Source organism: Dromaius novaehollandiae, chromosome W (genome assembly GCF_036370855.1).
Source record: "Dromaius novaehollandiae isolate bDroNov1 chromosome W, bDroNov1.hap1, whole genome shotgun sequence".
Classification (NCBI taxonomy): Eukaryota; Metazoa; Chordata; class Aves; order Casuariiformes; family Dromaiidae; genus Dromaius; species Dromaius novaehollandiae.
The window spans coordinates 67821195-67840065 of record NC_088130.1 but is presented as its reverse complement, the minus strand read 5'-3'; the positions used below and the strand labels follow the sequence as shown (position 1 = coordinate 67840065).

Below are 18871 nucleotides of genomic sequence, written 5' to 3'. Positions count from 1 at the left end.
TGAGCTGATGGTGCCAGTTTGGGGACAGTGTACAAGGTAGTGAGTTCATCACTTCTTTTGCATGCGGATAACACTTGTCCATCTGACTGCTGAATTATGGAAGCAATTTCCTATTTTGCCCTCGTTTACCATGTGTGACTGGCTACACGCTACTCTCCAGCCGCAGCACAAGCCAGTCCGCATTTGCAGCTGCCACACCGGTTCCCTCTCCCCTTACCCAGGAGATCTGGGGTTGCCAGCAGGCAGTTGTACCTAGAGGGGTTCTCGGCCAGGGGAATATGGCAGCTGCCTGTTGGTAGCAATCTCACACCCCAAAATTACAATTAAATGGAGTCGAGACCCCCAAACCACTATTTTGCTAATCCTTCCTCTGCTGCCTGATGCCTGCCCACTTCCAAGCCAGCTACTGTCCACTTTGTCCCTCGTGAATCACCCCGTAGCCTGCGTTATTGGCCATCAGCGTATTTCATTACCTAATCTAGTAGATGCTGAATACAGTCATATTCACCTAACCTGGATTTTTAGCTTTTCCAAACAAAGGCCTAAGTTAAGACAGGTGGAGGCCTTGTATTGGCAGGATTTGGGATGGTGCCTCTCATGCACCTTGCCCAGCTGGGCCTGATGTGTGCAGGACGTGGGGTTGTTGCCAACACCGCTGGAGAAATGAGCTGTGCATTTAGGAAGGCACAGAAACTTGATAATCCCACAGGGACAACGCGGTAACGTTTAGCTGACGGGGGGTGGGATGGGCGAACCTGCCAGTGCTGCTTGGAGAGGATCTGTTTCGGGACTGTTCATCTCCCAGCTGCTGTAGGAGAAGATGTGTTACAGCTGAAAGGTGGATTGGGTTTGCACCTCTACATCCATGATACGGTGTTGCTAAGGGATTTCATGATACAGGCCTGCCTGTTTAGGCATGGGACATGGAGGAGCCAAGAATCAGCTGAACTGCCTGTGGAAATCTGGTGTGAAGCAGGCTGGTACCCTTCAGAGTAGGGGTGTGAGGTTGGGGTGAACAGCAGGAGAGTTTTGGGGCCTGGTCTTGGTTTGTGTAGCAACATAAATCAGGAGTAACTCCACGATAGGAGCTGCTGCCCAGGCACAGCTTGAGCGAGGGCCTCTGCAGCAGCTGCAGGCAGTGGCCGTGGTGGACCCGGTGGAAGAGCAGGAGCAGGCCTACTTCTGCGGTTTCTCATGGGGTAGCTAGTGCAGAAGACAGCAGAAGGCTTCTCCAGGGCAGGCTCTCCAAACAGATGAAGCTCAGTTCTGGATCTCATGAAACTTTTTTCTCTCTGTCGTTTCTCAGGAAATGTTCAAAGGCGCCAAGGGAGAATCGCCTGAGATTTGAAGCGAAGACAAAGGTAGCGGTGAGTGTGCGTTCCTATGTGCGGAGCTCGTGGCTCTGGGGGGAGACTTGGTTGCTCTCAGGAAGCAGGACACATGTTGAGTAAGACGGTGCTGTCCTGATGCCTTTCTGATGTTCTTGGGGTCTGATCTTCAGGTACTGGGGACTTCTGCAGGAGCTGAGATCTGGGCAGTTTGCAGTATTGATCGGATTTCACAAAAATATAATTCTCTTGTGTTATGAATGACAGAACTGCTAATTTCTCCTTTTGTAAATCTGTAGAAGATACAAATTTGTGTGTTCTTTATGCTGCAGTACTGGAAAGAGCAGCAGATAGTTCAGCAGCTGCACAGGAGTATGATGAGCAACAATATTTGTTAATGCTTTGAGTGCTTTTGGCTTTTGTTGTGCTTGGCCCCGGTGCAGACCCAGTCACGGGGGTGTGATCTGGGTGACATTTCAAGGTCCTCTCCAGGCCTGTTTTCTACAGCTGTCCCACAGCAGACTGTGGCTTGGGTCTCTGCCTAGTGGTCTTGAATAGGAAGAAAGGAGCCTCGTTTTTTATCTGGTAAGCTGGTTCAAACATGCCAGAGCCAGACCCTGAGTCGGTTGTGCTGAACCAAGTTATCTTCCTTGGCACCAGGTGGGAGGCTTTCTGCACAAACCTCGAGTGGGTGACTGCCTTGTCTGCACTAGCCAAATCCTTGGCAGAGCTGTGCTTTGAGTACCCGCAGTTGCCCTTCGTGGACCAGCTTTTCGTGTCTTTCACGTGGGCACAGGTTACAGACGCTGAGGGGCACCTTAGCTCTGCATTACTCTTTTGGCAATACGGTATCCTGGACTGCGCGAATGTGCAGGAGCATTGGCGGTGGAGAGCAGATCATGGGGAGATGGGGATTTTAAGACTTACATCAGCTGCATGGAGTATAGGTGTGAGCTTAAGGAGGAAGGGGTGTTACGAGCAGAGGTGAGAAAAGGCTGCAGGAAGGACTGTTTTTTAGACGTTTAACAATGTAGATGACTAACTTAGATGCAGAGGTACTTTATAGTGAGTGGAGGCGTTTTTAGCTTATGTTACATCCGATCTAGTTTAGACATCAAAGCTGGGATGAGGTAGAAGCTCATTTCTCTCCTCTGGCTGTATGGGAAGTGCAGATGACACTGGACTTTGGCATCTCAGCCGTAGTTGGTTGCATTTGGGGAGAGGATGGGTGCCTGTGGGGTCACATCCCGGCACAGGCGGACAGGGAGGGTAGGCAGTGGCTGTCCCTGGGTCTTCCTGGCAGCCCTCCGAGCAGAAACGCCTGAGAAGCGATGCACAACGCTGACTCCAAAACAGACTCTAATCAGGGGCCGAAGCAGAGCCCAAACTCCTCCGTTGCTCCCATACCTCCCACTCTCTCCTTGTTGCCTCTCTGCAATCAGCTAGAAAATAGCTCAGCATGCCTTCCTGAGAGCAAAAACTTGCTCGCCTGTAAACAAAGCAGCCTGGAAGGCCATCTGCAGCACCGGGGCACGGTGGCACAGCGGGGCGGCTCAGCTCCCCCAGCGCTGTGCGTGGCGGTGAGCCGGGAGGTGTTGAACCGTGCCCCCCAAGGAGCTCAGCAGCTCCCCAAATGCATCTGCATTTCACCTCTGTGCACCTCAGTCCCTCCTGTCTGGCAAAATGATACCTGCCAGTGTCTCAGGGGATGGGGGGCTGGTGAGTATCCAAGGCTCTAGTACATAATTAGGAGGGGTTTTATAAGGCTGGCATGGGGGTGACTTTCCTCATTTACATCAGCTGAGGTTTTGTCCCTTTTGCTGAAAGAAGCAGAGCTCTTAAAATCCTGAAGTGATTCAGCTTATTAAACATCCGTTTGCACTGCACTTAGCATTAAATAATTGGCTCCTCGGCATATTTGACTTGGATGATATCTGATAATTCTGTGAACTATCCATCAGGCTCTATTATCATCTCTGCACTCCTGCTCGGGCTTCCTCGTGTTGACTTTGCCTGGGGTTTACAAATAGATTTTGTTTCTCCTGCAATCTTGTTCTCTTTTCTTTCTCTCTCTCGAAGGAGCAGTTTCAGTCTCCTTACAATTTGTGCAGACGTTCGAGTTGGCTGTGACGGCGTCTTTCTGCTGACTAGTGTGCGATCGGTCCCATCCCTGTCCTGGATCTGCTTCTGCCACAGCCCCCATGAGAAGCAAAAGCTCTAATTTGCCAGAAAGGAATAGAATCGTTATCTCAATTGAAATAATTTCCTTTTCCAACCTACAAACTGATAAACCATCAAATTGTTGGAGTTTCCTTATCGGCTCATAGAATTTGTAGGACACAGAATAATGACCTGTCAACTTGCCTGCAGCAGGCCAGCTCGGTAGCACGGCACCAGTCACACGTAGGACAAAACCCCGGGCTGTCTTGATTGTATTTTAATAAGGATACTTAAGATGGCTTCTGAAAAGCCTCCTAACCAGATGGGTAATGTGAGAGCTGAGACTTTCTCATAACCCCTTGTTATTTTCGGTACCTTTAGGCTACAGTATTTGCAGTCGAGGCTGAACCCTTCTGCAGTTTGAAGCAGCTGTGTATCTTGCAGGTCGAGGAGCTGCTAACTGGACAGTAATCACCTGGCCAGAGTTTCTGCAGGAAAATATTTTTATTTTCCCATTTGCTGCAGGCGACCAGAGCTCTGGTCTGGCTGACCTGAGGGTGTGATCCTATAAAGGTCTTTTGTCACAGTTTTTGGGACTGCCTTCTCTTTTAGAGGAGGCCAGTTTGGAGGGAGCCCTGTGCCTGCACTCTGGCTCCTAGCCCTACCGAGGCCCCATCACTGTATCAGCAATGAGCAGAGGTTGAGAGATGCTCAGCCCTTCGGGAAACCAGGCCCCCGCTCACCTCCCCAGTACTGCAGCATCCTGGAAGAGGCAGGACCACCTGGAGACCATGTCCCTGTCCATCAGATCCGCTCTCTCAGAGCTACTCTTGCTGAGACCACGTACAGCAGAGCCGAGGGCTGCAGCCACATGTGTCCTGCTCTACAAGGTCAGGATCTGCTGCTGTATGCCTTGCCGTTGTCGTGTGAGAGAGGTGTGAATATAGGTGTCAAGGAGGGGCTCGTGCAAAACCAACTTCTTCCCTTTTACACAGAGTGAAAAATGGTCTTCTTGGGGTAATGTCGTAGTGGGGACTGTTGTCAGGAGTCTCGTGTTTTAGGCTGAGCAGGTGAGATTGCAAGTGGGGAGATACCAGAGGGTACCAGGGTGAGGGGTATCATAAAGAAGGACCCGTCTCTGTTATGAACAGAGGTAGCCCGCACACTGCTTTTCTCAGTCCTACTAGAGACATCTTTTGCTTCTGGGGCATAAGACATGCAAGGCAAATTCAAGCAGCCAGGAGCGCACAGGGCTTCAATCCCATTTAGGAGCCCTTCAGGCCTTGCGTTGAATTTTACCCCTGAGTTTCAAGATTGCCCTTTAAAACATCTCTGCTAGTCCTAATCTGGCAAGATTATTTGGACAATGATAGAAGCAGATTAATGTCCAAGAACATCAGCCTGGTACTTTTGTAAAAACATGTCAGTGCAATTGTCTAAAGGAAAAAAAAAACCATTTAATTTTGTACTGAAACATATTTGCTCTTGTATGGATGAATTTCACTTAGCATCATAGGTCCTGCACAATATTGGACAGAAGCAAGCTCTAAACTAGTAAATTCATAGTGTAAACAGAAAAAAAGGAGAAATACTAGAGAACAAGAAATACTGCTTCCAGTTCATGCATGGGGAAAGCTGATGCAGGAAGGTGTGAAGTGACTCACCAAAGGCCATAGTCGTAAACTTATAGCAGAGGCATATCTGCTTATCTGAGCTGTGTGCAGCGTTTTAGCCATTAGAAATTTTGCTCGGATTCCCTGAGAGACAGAGGAGGTGACACAGCTCCCCTAAAGCCATAAGACAAAAGGCTGATTTCTGCGATGCTGCTTTAACGTCAGTACCTTGCCTTTTTTGCAGATCCGCGTAATGACATTCATGGTCACACATGCAAAATTCCTTTCAAAAAGCAAACGGATCTGGCTCCGGCTGGCTCTCGCCTCCCGCTGTGGTTACCTCCGGACCCCAGCTCGCCCGGAGTGAAATGAAAAGGGGAGCTAATGTAGCGGGGTCGTTTCTCACTGCCGAATTGGTCAGCCGTCTGCGGAGCCAATTTCTGCAGCTTTCAGTGGCGTGGCAGACCCCTGGGTAATATTTGCCTGAATAGAGCCATAAGTGTTTAAGCTGTATTGCTGGGAATGGCTGTTTTATCCTATGCATCTGAGATTTCAGCCCATCAGACATGAAGCAGGTCAAGACTCTTATACCATTGTGTGCATTATAGTGAACAGAACAGAATATGCTTGATAAAAGAGAAGACTTAAAAGAAACGCTTCTTTAGGCCTGCAACTTTCAAGTAGCACAATGCATCAAAGACCCCTCGTACAGACTTTGAAAGGGGCGAAAGGCATTACCTAATATTTGGAGGAAATGAATAATAAAGCGTCCCAAGTGCCTGGAAACTAATTTAGGAGTGCACATTGCACTGTATTGCCTCTGCTGGATCCGCTCCCCAGAAGAGTTGCTAACAAAAGATTTAAAAAAAAAAATTGCATTTGGAGACCAACTTTTCTGCCTTGAAATGCCCCCTTTTTGTCATGTTTCCTGGTAAGAGTAACTTATGAAAAGATGAAATGCAGAGCGTGCTGCAAACACCAGGTCTCAAATGAAGCTCGAGAGCCCGCAAGGTTTCCCACCATTCCCCTCCCCACCGCAGCCTTTTGTTCCTCAGTGTTGAAAGCGTCGCTAGCGATGCACTGTAATAGTTTGTTCGCGGGATGCTGAGGCATCTGTCAGCACGAGGGGCCACGGCACTACACGCTCGTGGAATTTAGTGGTATCTTGGGAAAAGAAAAAAAAACCCCTATCTGTGTGGCCCTTGCTTTTGTTCCAGCAAAATCGCCGTTGTTCGCTTTGGACAGAGGCTGGGCCACGCTGTCAATAACCTGCTGCTCTTTGCGGCAGGAGTCGGGAGCCTGGCACAATGCTGAAGGACCGGTTACATCTCCGGTGTCACCGCTGATACTGAAGATGCTGTTTGGAGCCTGAAACTCCTCCTGCAATCGCTTGGTTTGTTAGAGAAAGGGTCATGCCCAGAAATACAGTGGTTTCTCATGCAGCGGTCTCTACGACCATTAAGGCTGCAGAGGGGCTTGAGGGCTGCAGTGTGTGTAAGCCCAGATTTCAGCTCAGGTCAAGAGACTTAGAGCCTGGTCTGAGTCAGACTGATGGGAAGTCCATCCTGTTGAGAGCGATGGAGCTGGACTTGACCTGAAGAGCCCAGGCTGGGATGTCTCCGGGACTCCGGGGAGCGATACTGTAGGAAGGAGGGCTGAGAGAGAAGAGCAGAGCTTTTGCTCGTCAACGTAACCTGCTCCTGAGCAGGCTTTTCCCCGAGGAGTCAAATCCCGTGAAATGCCAAATTTCTGCAAATCCCCTCAAGCAATGGGAGGTGAGGGCGGTCGGCTCTCCCCTCCCACAGGCTGGCTTTTCTGTGGAGATGTTTGGGTGGGAAGGGCAAGCCGCGGCCGGGTGGTGATGGGGATTCGGGTCGCCCTTCGCGGAATCAACTGCGAAGGGTGTCAAGGAAAGAGAAGCCGAGACACCAGGCAGGGCTGGAGGCATAATTATCTCGCCATCAGCCAAACAGGCTCCAGAAAACCTCGGCGGCCTGAGCCGGCTGCGGGGATGCGGAGGAGGCTGCGGGAGGGCCGGCTCGCCTGCCTCCTCGCCCCCGCTCCTCCTCTCCGCGAGCTCCTGCGCCGGGCCCCGCCGCCCTTGCTTGTCACATCAAACTTTATTTTTACCATCTGTGGAGATGTAGTTAAATTTTAGTGCTCTCTTATCTCCTTCTCCCCCAGGCCGCAATTAATTGAGGCTGGGAGGCTGGCAGAGCCGCTCAGGCAATATTTACAAGACGAAGGGAATGTTAATGGGCAGCTTGGGTCAAGCCGGCGGCCGGGGCCCGGCCCAGGTGGGCAGTGACACTGGGCGAGGGAGCGGACCTCCGGGCCTCGCGCCGGCCACCGGCAGGGATTAACATCTCAGGGAGCTCAGCTCTGCGTCCAAATGAATCAAAACCAGCTTCCCCCCGCTATATCCCATTAAAATGCTCGCGCTGGGGCTGCTGTTTCTGTGGGACCGGCTGGCAGTGGAGGCAGCCACGGGAGGAGGACAGCAGAGACCTGAGATGGAGGTGGGTGCCTTGGAGTTACAAACTCACCAGATGCCGCAGGAGTAGGAGAGCTTGTAAGGAAATGGTGTTCGCCCTGCTCTGCTACCTGCAGATGAGCCAGGCTACGAACGTCTGGCCCGTCTTTGGCACCACTTGATGATGGCAATCAGAAATGAGGGTAATTTCCTGTGGAAAAGGGATTTGGCAGCGCTGCAAGGGGAGGTTCATGCCCTGCCTTAACAATACCGCAGCGTCCGGGGGCTTTTTAGTTCCCATGCTTGGGTTTTATGTTCCATATTACTTCTCTTTTAATTTTTATTACTTCGCTTTAATTTTTGATACAGTGCTGGAAGCACCTTGGTGGGCAGAGGCAGCTCTGCTAGCGCTGTCACTTTGTGGCTTGACCTACATTTCAGAGAGAGGGGCAGAGAGGAGCCGGACACGGCCTCTCCAGCCCGTCGTACAGGGCCGCCTCTGCCGAGGTAGCTTTGGTGCTGGCTGCTTTCGTCTGCCGGCTGCTACGCGCCAAGAGCTGGGCTTGCAGGGGGTTCCCTGGTCCGTGCCTGGGTGCTGAGGACATCACTAACCCAGGTAGGCAAGTAGGGATGACCGCTGGCCGACTCTGCTTTCTTCCTACCAGCAGAGCAGACAACGTTTGCCTCTCTTCTGGGCATGTCCCCTTTGCCTTTGCTGTAGCCCTGTTCCTGCTTAGCTCTCTGTTGTGGAGAGAAGCCACATCTCCCCTACTGCCACCCTCTTACGCAAAAACAGTAAAATAGGGAAAACCCTATGATGTTCCTCTTGGAAACGTTAGCATCCCAGAAGCAGTCAGGGAATTGTCCACCCTCTGCTGAGCTGCAGCCCTAAAACCAGATCCCTGTGGGTCTGGTGATGCTTCTTGTTTCAGAGTAGCTTTGGAATAAGATGATCTGTAAATGGAAGTAAAGGGGAGGAGTTATTTAAGTGGCTTGACTGGGAAAATGGCACTTTCCAGACTGTGTGATCATGGGGCAGGACTGATTTGCATGTCCATGTAAATGGATACATACCCTGGGTGTCTCCCAGGGTGTAATCCATGCCAGCTGATACGACCCAAGTCAGTGAGGAGCAATTTCATTACTTTCTACGCCGCATTTCTCCCCAGTACTTCGAGACAGATCCAGACTCCACCAGCGTCAGCAGAGCTTTTCCACTGACTTCAGCTGGCTCTGGCTCCATCCCTGAGAAAGAAAATGTGACACAACCTCCATGTAGCAGTTTATTCCTGGTGACAAGTGCACCTTCCCCGGTGACCTTTCACACTGCCGAACGGAGCGGATGGGCACTGTTTCCCTCCCGGGCAGGCCAGCAGCACGGCTGTCAGAGCCGGGGAGTTTGCATGCCATTAAGAGAAATCCTCCCTGGAGTACCCAAGGGAGCTCAGTGCTGGTTCAAAAGGTTTCTAAACACTGTCAGCTCCTGTTTGGGGCTGCCACTCTGAAGGGAGATCCTGCCAAGAAGGTCATGGGCTGAAGCAGGCCGAGATTTGAAGCAATTGTGGTTTGAAATGATCTTTGTCAACCCTGTTAGAGTTTAGCTCTACCAAAAGGCATTTTAATTGGTATCGAGGCCAGTAAAACAGTAGCCACCAGATCAGACCTGTGATACAGGAGGTGCATGCGGTTACAGGTCTGGGAACCACATTGGCTTGTCTTGAGCATGGAAGTAGGGATGCGAACAGCACCGCAGCCCGTTGCCCCTTCAGTTTGTCTCAACATAAGATGAAGATAAGCTTGATTAGTCTTTCAGCAACCAAGGAAGTCAGCCCCACTGTGTCTGGCTTCTCAGCTTACTGGGATCCCACTGCCTGCAACTCCTGGTGTCTAATCACGTAAGGTGAGCCAGGAGCCCCGGGCATGTTGGGTTGTCCTCGCAGGTGAGGTGGTGACAGTAGGCCACAGCCCTTGGTCAGCAAGGCAGCACTCTGGTTCATCTGCAGCCGACAAGCGTCTTGCGAGGGCAGAAAAGAGCCTGTGATGCTGTACTGCAAATGGTGCTGGAGGAGCACGAGGCAGCAGCCTTCCACCCAAGCCCAGCAAGGCCTCGGTGGGAGGCCACAGGGAAAGAAGGGAGCCCCAGGTCCAGTTTGCTCCTGTTGCCACTGTGTGCCCAGATCACTGTGGCTGTGGCAGAGGGGCAGGGCAGGGCCCCCCGTGTTTCTTAGCAAAAGGAGAATTTGCTGCTGCTTGTAAATGGGGGGCCTTCTTTGGTGGGCTGCCTTGTGAGCTGGGCAGGACCTCAGCTGTGGCCGTGGTGTCTGCTTCCCCGCTGGTGTCAGCATGTTGGAGCACCGTGGCTCCATCCTCTCCCTTTTCTGTCCATCCGTTCGCCCTTCTTTCCTTCCTTCTTTCCTTCCTATATATCCGTCTATCTCTCTCAGATGGTTTCCACTCAATATTTGGGGCAGGAGATAGCCTTCCACGTGCATGTGAGTACATCTTTCTCGCCTGTTGTCAACAGATGTGAGATTTGCTCGTGGAAATGGCAAAGCCTCCGCTGACTTCCACAGTGCAGGATCAAGCTTGCAGTGCTTCTCTCCCACCAGTGTTTTAGTTAAATCATAACCAGCTCATCAGTACTGTTGCTTCAGGTTTCTTCATCAAAACATTAAGAACAAAAAAGAAAAAAGCTTTCTACCAAAAGCAACAGAGCCTGCAAAAAAAAAAAAAAAATAAATAAAAAAGGGAATGTTTCTTGAGGTGGAAAAAAAAAGCCCCAACAAAAAAATCCAATTTGTTTCTGCATTTTCCAGTTCTGGTAAAGCAGAGGCGACACAACAGCTTTTGTTTTGTCATTCGCAGAGGTTGTTATTCACACCTGAAATCTCGTATTGAAAATTTGGCATCATTTCTTCCACTTAGGTAAAAACGTCCACCCAGGTAGCTGGTACATGTAGGTAGCTTCACCCTTTGGGGTTTCGTGGGAGTTGCCTACTGCAGAATAGGTAGACTCGGCTGGTGGGGCCGCGGTCTCCTTTCCACCGCATCCCAGAAGTCCCATCTCTCACTGCGAGCAGAATAGTTTCCCTCCGCTAACGAATTTATTTATTTTGACCTGTCATTAAGGACATGCGTGCATCAGGGTGAAAGGTGGGAATGATCAGTGCTTTGTGTGTTTTACAAGCCCATTTTGTGTTCGTCTCGGTGGTGCAGGAGCAGTAAAGAGCTCGGTGCTAGTGCCTGTTATGATAAGTGAGTTTTGGAAGAGGTTTTCTGTCTGATAGTCCATCTAAAACTGTGGGGAAATGCCATCCTAAAGGCTGTTAAAATACAATTGCTCACTGATTTACACAGTCAAGGAGTGCCTCTTTAGTAGGAGATGTATGCTGAATAAAAGCAGTTCAAGTGGTGCTTTTAATAAATACATAATGGAATGGCATTTTATCTTCTGCTTTAATCCATTATGGCAGTGTAAGATAGCATATCCCTCTGATAGGTTTTAAGATAGCAGAACCCTAAAGTCAGACCGCTCTCTTTGTATCTCTCCAAAGCAAACTGTGCGCTGGCGAAAGGCTCTGGGAGCTGGAATTTTGCTGTCGAAAACCTGCGGCCGTGCGAGGCTGGGTGCCGGTGCGACGGAGGTCGGCCCGTCGCCCCGTCGTGGGAGCCCCTGCGCGGTGGTGCCGGCTGGGGGAGGAGGAGGATGGGTTCGTGCCGAGGTGCTGGACCATCCCGTGCAGGGAGATGGGGTTTGGTTTGAGTCCCGGCGCCTTGGCTTGAGCAGGGAGCCCTTTTCTGGGATAAGCCCTTCCCAAGCATGCCCTTGGGGTTACCGGAGGCTCCCCGGGAATCGCGAGTGGAGCCAAACCCCTTGGCGGCCACACTGTGAGCTGGGGCTGAGCTCCGCAGAGCCCCGAGACCGCTTGGCCTCTAGGTTAGGAAGGGAACAAGACGCTTTGGGAAGCAGGAAAAGGGTCATTTATCCTGCCGATGCTCATCCTCGCTCACTCATTGTTTCCGTCAAAAACCCGGCGCTTAGCTGCTTCGTGAATGAACCCAGTGTCTGCGCCTCCAAAAACAACTCGGTCCGGTGAAAAAATAAGAGTTGCAGTCACCTCCTGTCTGGTCTGCTTTGCTCCCCCCTCCTCCCCCCCGGCCACTACTTTTACTTCCACATCCATCCTGTGCAATTCAGTCTTCCCCCTCGGAGGGCAGACGGGCCGGACCCCGTCCCCACTGGGTTGCCCCGGAGGGCGGAGTGCCCCACTCGATGAGGGACGTCGCCGAGCGTTCCCGAGACAGGCTCATTCAAGCCAAGGCGAACAGGAAGGTTTTAAGGAGAGGTTTGGAGAGGGGGAAGTGACTCAGTAGCCCGGCGGGAGGGCGGAGGGGGGTGAAGCCGGACGACAAGCGGCTGGAGGGAGCTGGATAGCTGGAGAGGGCCGGGTGGGCTCTGTTAGCAAACCCTTCTCCAGCAAGGACCCGCGTGTCCACGGGCAGGTTGTTGCGGGAGGCCCCAGCCTGGTCCCGGCCTGGCCTGCATGGAGAAGCGGCATCTAATGTATTTTAGCTGTCTCTTAATGCAGTTTAGCAGCTGGGAATGAGGAGAGCTGGCACCATGTCAACAGTCGGCTCTCCAAGGACCATCTGTGAGCGAAGGGCAATGAGAACAATTACCAGCCAGAGAAAAAAGCGCAGAGAAGGAGAGAGAGGCTGCAAAAAGCTGGGGGAGGGCATGAAGCCAAGTAGAGGCAGAGCAAAGAGGACGATAACATCTCTAATAGAATGAGAGGCCAGAGAAAGCACCTCGGGCACTTCTGACCAGGGTCTTTCTAAGGCAAGAGCCAAGTTCATGAAGACGCTTCTCCACACAGTTGGTCTGTGGAACTCACTGCCGCATGATGCCTTCAAAACCGGGAGCCTAGTAGGAGCCAAATAAGGCTTGGATATTTTATGTGACTGGCAAAGAAAGCAAGAAGTAGTATAAATTAGCAGAAAGACAGCAATTTGGAAGGGGGTATTCGACCCCCTTCTTCAGAGTTTAAAACAATCTTGAACTGGTCGAGATTGGGGAAGCATCTTCCTGGAGGCACAGCTGGGGTTTCGTGTGTCAGCCTGTGCTGTTGGGCTGTTTAAGGCAGTTGGTGGACCCTGAATGTGACCTTCAGCTGTAATGCCAGGTTCCTTGTGCTCTTCAGATTGCTCGCCTTGTCCAAGGAGCTTTGCTCCAGGGAATTCTGCCAGCAGGGAGAGCGGCTTTGAAGTCGTTTCCAGGGTAGGGAAGAAACCGAGAAAAGAGAGCAGATATTTCCTCCAGCGTGAGAGTAATCTGGCTGGACCATTTGGTACTCCCAAAAAGGCTGGTGAGATGGCACAGCGCAGGGGAAGGCTGTAAACGCGGGAAGTGCAGTAATCAAAGTAGAAGGTGATTAAAACCCAAGTAAAGTAGCAGCAAGGATGGTCTCAAGGGAGGGAGAAAGTCTGGCAGAGCTCCATGGAGGAGGATAAGCAAAGGGAAGTTGGAAACTAAAACAGTACAATAGTGAAGGTCAAGCATAACTCCAAGGCTTTGGGAGCTGGGAGTAAAGCTAACTGAGCTGAAGTGACTGCTACTCCAGGGAAGAAAGATGGGAGGGAAATGTTGATTTGTTAAATGTGTAGAAATAAATTGGAGTATAAACCTCTGACTTTTTTTTTCCCCAGTCTGAAGGTGAGGGCTGCTTTTGAACCTGTTTAGGCTGATGTTAACACAGTTTGCTGAGCTTTTGCATTTTTTTAAACCTGAAAGGGTTCCCTTTGAATAGCACTGCGTTTAAACTCTGTTTTTTCATAATGTCTCCCACTGAAATGAACGGTGGACTTACGATGGAGATACTAGACGAGGTTCTGCTTTTCTGACCGCTCAGTTAGTCTCTTGGTGCCTCTTTTCTCCCACGGTCCTGCAGTGTTTGGGAGGTAGAGTGTGTCTGAAAGGATTAGATGGTAGAGCAGAGATGGCCTGATGGGGTCATTTTCTCCCAGCTATCTCCAGTTCATAAATGTCACCCCATCCCTGGTTTGGATTAAGCTGCAAGTCCTCCAAAGAGCCTGTCCTCCTCCCTGGGTGCTTTGCAAGCTCTTCCTTTTCCGGCAGGGGTTAGGAATCCTCTCCCCCCGCCGGCATCCAGCATGCAGCTGCAGAGGTTACTGAGTGCTGGCAGGATAAAGTTGTTCCCGTTAATGAGGCTCCGTAGGCTAACGTGGGGGAGTGAGCATGTGGGGAGAACCAGCACGCTGGCTTTCAGTAGCTGCGGTTTAACCAGCCAGTGTCATCTCGATCCAAAGCCTGCAAGCCGAATGCACGCAGTCCTCAGGAAGCCTTAGGCTCCTTGCGACTGTGGCTCTAAAACCATGGGAAGCAGACAGCAGGCGGACTGATCCGTAAACTTTGTGCCCTGATGAAGAGCTGGCACCTCCTCATCCTTTGGAAACAGCCATGGGTTTGGATTGCCTTGGTTGGCTGGTGGGGCAGAGTAATCTGGTTGTTGTGAGGGTCTAAAACACACTGTGCTGGCATGCTGTGCAGTGACAGCGAGTGACAGGACACGAGCCATCAAATGAAGCAATGTTTCCTCTGAATTGTTTAATATTTGCCCAGTGCTGATTTTACCCTTCCTATCTTTGGAAGCTGCAGTGAAAGCTCCTCCTGTTCTTCCCCTTTCCTCGCTATCCTGCTTCTTTTTGGCACTGTGGCCCCACGCATCTCTCCTTCCCTCATCCAGACTCTTTCAGCCATTCATTCCTTCCCGAAATGGGGCAAAGCCTGGTCCTGCAGGCTGAATGAGGGGCTGCCACAGGGAGATGCAGTGCCATCAGACATCATCTCTACTGGGTGACTTCTCTTCCTGCCCAGCTCCCTGAAGCCGTATGACATACTGAATATTAATAACGATCACATTGGCGCCCAGCTTTGTGTACCACTTTTTAACTGCACAGCTCCATGGATGCCCCAGGGCTTTGGGCCCTAAGGAGTTGATTGAAGACATTGATGACTCCAGCCTCCAAGTAGAAGAGCATCAGCAGTGCCACCTGCTAGGGTTCAGAGGGAGGCAAGTTAAGATGCTGCTTCAGCTTTCGCTTCCCACTTCTCTGCTGAGCTTTCTGGCAGGTTTTCACCACACACACAGACTTTCTAGCTCAGGCAACCTCTGGAAGTAGTTTGAATAGGTTTGACTTTGTGTTGTGCAGCATTAACCAATGAACTACCCTAGCTCAGAAAAAAGGAACAAGGAGGAAGCAAGGAGGTAAATCATGTTTCTGAAGTCCCACACTCACTGCTGATCCACTGAGACGCCGAGGTGGGAATACCGTCATGTAACACACAAGAGCAATAGAGTTCAGTGGGGTCCTGTGGGAACTGCTAGACCATTCTGCGTCATCAGCACATGGAAGATAGATATTATCCCACCTGAGCAGGAGAACTGAGGTGTGCTGGCTTACGTGATTTATCTAGAGATTTCTTGAAGGATTTGTGTGGTACCACCCGCGTGTCCTCATTTCCTGTTCATCCTAACTGCAAAACCTCTCTACATCTCCAAGAAGGTTTGCGTGACACCCATGAGTCTCAATGCATGGAAGAATTAGTCCCCTAGAAATCAGCTGGATTATCAGAGGACAACACCGCTAATGCAGCAGTTGCAAAGGCTGAGCTGCAGTCTCTCCCACGGCAAGCTAAGCATGAAATCATGGCCAAATGTGGAGAAGCCCTTATCAAGTCCAGGTGCTGAAAAATAGTTTCTAAATGTAAAATACATCTCTCATGATTACACTCTCGAAAGCGACTTCTTTTCATTTGCAATGTCTTGACCTGAAGACCTGTCCCAGCAGCAGCAGATCAGATGGAAATCATGGTGTTCACCTGCTTCTGTAAAGCTCCTGATGATTGTCTTTTTGTTTCTTTGCTGGCTTTCACTGTTCCCATTATCTCATGATGGGGGAGGCTTTAAATAAGTTGGTTTGGAACAGCAAGGCCATGATGATAAGAACCATCTCCTGTACACAGAGATTCATTACCTGTTCCCATCTAAGCCAGGAGAGAAATGAGCTTGCTTTTCTTTTTCATTTTTTTTTTAACAAAAATGCAACACTGAGAACTTTTAAAAATCAAATTAAAGCATAGAATTGCTTGAGAAAGTGTTGGGGCTACAAACTAGTGCTGGGGTAAAATGGACTCATTAAAATACAAATTATTTAAGAGAACAAACTGGAATGCCATTATGCGAAGTGTCACTGACTCATTTTCATTTCACCGAGCCCAGGCTAGAGTTTGGCTGCACATGATAAATGAGCCCTTTTTACTTCTCCTTCTCCTTCCTTTTTTTAAATGTGTGTGTGTGGGGGGGGAAATATGCAATTACTTCCTCGGTGCTTTTCAACCTGTTGAAAAAGCAGGTCCTGCTGGAGCAATCAGAGTAAAATCTCCGGGGAGCATCTCGGGGGACTACAAAGCCAGGCAGAGAGAAGCTCTACAGAGGTGCCGTCTCGCTGGCCCTCTCCGATCGGCTGTGGCTCCTGAGCCAGCGCTCCAGCGTGGCTTTCCAGCGGTGCTGCCATGCTACCCCCGAGGTTCGAGTCTTGGATTTGGGATGCAACCGTAGTGAGCTGTAACCTCGGGGGGCCAAGTTCTGCCCCTTGGCAGTGGGTGAAATCCAACTCTAGAGCAAATGGACTTATTCTGCAGGGGAGCAAGGTTCTTCCAAAGGTCTCTGGATCTCCATGTGAAATCTCTGCTCCCCACTCACATGGTTAAAATTAGGCACATAGGTAAATATTTAGGTATTCACGTTAATGAATTTAAGAGGGCTCTGCAGAGGGGGAGCCGCAACGTTGAACGATCATTTCGAACCAAGCCAGGCAAATCGCCTGCTTACACAGCAGCACCTGATAGCAGCGTAAACCAGCGCTCTCTGCGCCCCATTCTCCAGCTACGGGAGTTTTGCCTGAGTAAGGGCTTTAAGACAAGAAGCCTTTGTCCGCTGCGGTTGCTTTTTTGCTCTTAAAAATAATTTGCTCTGGCTGGGCAGCTTAAGGCTCATCTGGAGCGGGGGGATGTTCTGGCTCTTCAAGCGTTAAGCGCAGCCGAGGGAAGTCGCTCCCCGTAACCTGGGTGGGTGAGGAGGCCGAGGCGTTCGCTGTGTGAAAACGTGTAGGAGAGGCTAAGAAAAACACGCCGGCCGAGCAGGGCGCTCGGGGTGGGGGTGTGGGCTGGGAGGAAGACGGGAGTTGAGGTAATATCTTTTTTGGAGAGTGTTTGTGGTTACATTGCATTCCTAATCCCGTCTTCTCCCGACTTCGGCTCCGGGGGCTGGCGGAGGAAGAGGAGGGGGGGAGGCAGCCCGAGGCCGCTGGCAGCGAGAGGCGTTCCCTGGCAGGGCTTCGGCAGCGAGCCCTGGCACCGGGCGCCCGCTGAGGACTCTGTGCACAGCGCGGATACTTAAAGGGACGCTCTCGGGCTGGCTGCCGCCGGGCGTCCGCGCTTGGCGAAACCAAGCTCCGCCGTGCTCTGAGTGTACATCCCAAGGAAAGCAGCTTCCAGGTTGCTTGCTTGTTCCAGGCTGGGAATCATCAATAGCATTCAGTAAGCTGGACTTGGAAATTTAAAATTTTTGCTGGCTTGGGGCAGGGAGAGCAAAGCGTTTCTCAAAACAGGGCGGTTGACCCCTGCACAGGAGCCCGAGCAGGACTCACCGGCCTTCCTGACCTCTGGGGCTGGCATCCGCGAGACAACTTGTTAAGTAGGTGGTCAGTGGGTGAGTGTGGTCCAGGGCCAGCACCCTCTGCAGCATTGTCCCCTTGGTTTTAGGGGTGAGGCAAAAGGAACAGGCCATGGGAACAAAATTTTCAGGAGATTTGGGTGCCGCTGGGTTTGGTGCATCCCCTTTGATAAGAGGAATCCAAGGCAGGAGAAGGCAGATCAGCAGAGGCAACCGATAATGGCAGCTCTTTTTGGAAACACGGTCTTCTGAGAGCTGCTCGCAGCAAAGGGCAGTGGCAGTGCAAGGGAGATGATCCACGGTTTATGGACTGTGTGATCCATAGCCACAGTATCTTCCTGGTAGTGCCAGCAGCTGAGACCTTGAATTGTCTTTTTTGGATGAACACCACCAAATTTTTGCTTTCTATCTGGACAGCCAAATCAGGAGGCTAAGACTTCCACGAAGAAGGCTTCCACTGTCAGTATGGATTGGCTGATCAAAACTGCATGTGGTGGGATTCAGTAATTTTAAGCCAAACTGGCTTTTTCTGTGCGAGTTGGAAACATTTTATAATGTCTAGTGTTAGATAAGACTTTGATTTAATGCCTTATCTCTTGAATTCACCTTCAGCAATAACAATGTATTCTAATCCTCTGCTCAGGTGTTGATGGATGGGACCTGTTTGGGTTAAACATCTGGGATTTGAATCATTGACCCCTTTTTGTCCCTGAAGCAAGAACAGTCAAAGGAGCCCTTGAGAAGCATTGTGAACGGAGAGTTCTCCATCGCTATTTAGTGGCAAAGTCAAATGTAAATGTGAGGCCAGGGAGTGTGATGCTATTAGCCAGAGATCATCTCCAGAGCATCAGGAAGTTGCAGAAAGCCTGGGTGAACTCTGAAGGTTTAGGACACATGCAGTGGTCGAGTCCTCTGCAAATAGTGGCAGATGGAAAAATATGTTGAAGGCTAAATTCTTCCCTGAATCGGTTCAGGATAAAAAGACACAAGAAAAAAATAATGCTTGCTTTTCTGTAGGACTTTTTCTCCGGGACCATTACTTACTTCAAATAGGTTGGTGCAGCTGGAGCTGAGTAACCCTGCAGGGTTTGACTCGGGGCAGGGTCGTGGAACAAACCTCCCAGGTCACTGCCCAGGGATCAGACGGGAATCCTCCCCGGGAGATGCCACAAAACCAGTCCTGCATGAGACCGCTGCAGCCTCCTCCGCTTCCCTTGCTGCGCTCCCCATGGGCCTCCGCTCTCCTCCTACAATTAGGGCGGTGGGAACAGGGCTGGGAGGTGGGCAGCTCCCTTGGACACACAGATGTCCATAGATGTCCCCCCTCTCCCCAGGCTCGGTGTCTGAGAGAGCAGGGAGAGGGGATCTCCACGAGGTCCCGCAAAGGACAGTTCGGTGTCTGCCCCTCTTCCTTGTCCTTCTTCCATGGTCGCTTTGGAATGAACCAGGCCTGCTCAGCTAAGTGAAAGCCAAGGAAACCTCTCTATCTCGAGAGCCACCAACAACCTCGTGACGTTGCGAAAGCTAGGGACCCAGAAGCCT

At 50.9% G+C, this 18871-nt stretch overlaps 1 protein-coding gene across 2 annotated transcripts in view; it reads left to right on the top strand.

The window, feature by feature from the left end:
• The window catches only part of LOC112994501 (zinc finger and BTB domain-containing protein 7C), a 182960-nt gene that overhangs the window by 103775 nt on the left and 60314 nt on the right, over positions 1–18871 (top strand). For both annotated transcript variants that reach the window (XM_064500012.1, XM_026118909.2), the window contains one exon: positions 1307–1367. The gene's annotated coding sequence lies outside the window, so the exon portion shown is untranslated. The remainder of the gene's footprint in view (positions 1–1306; positions 1368–18871) is intronic.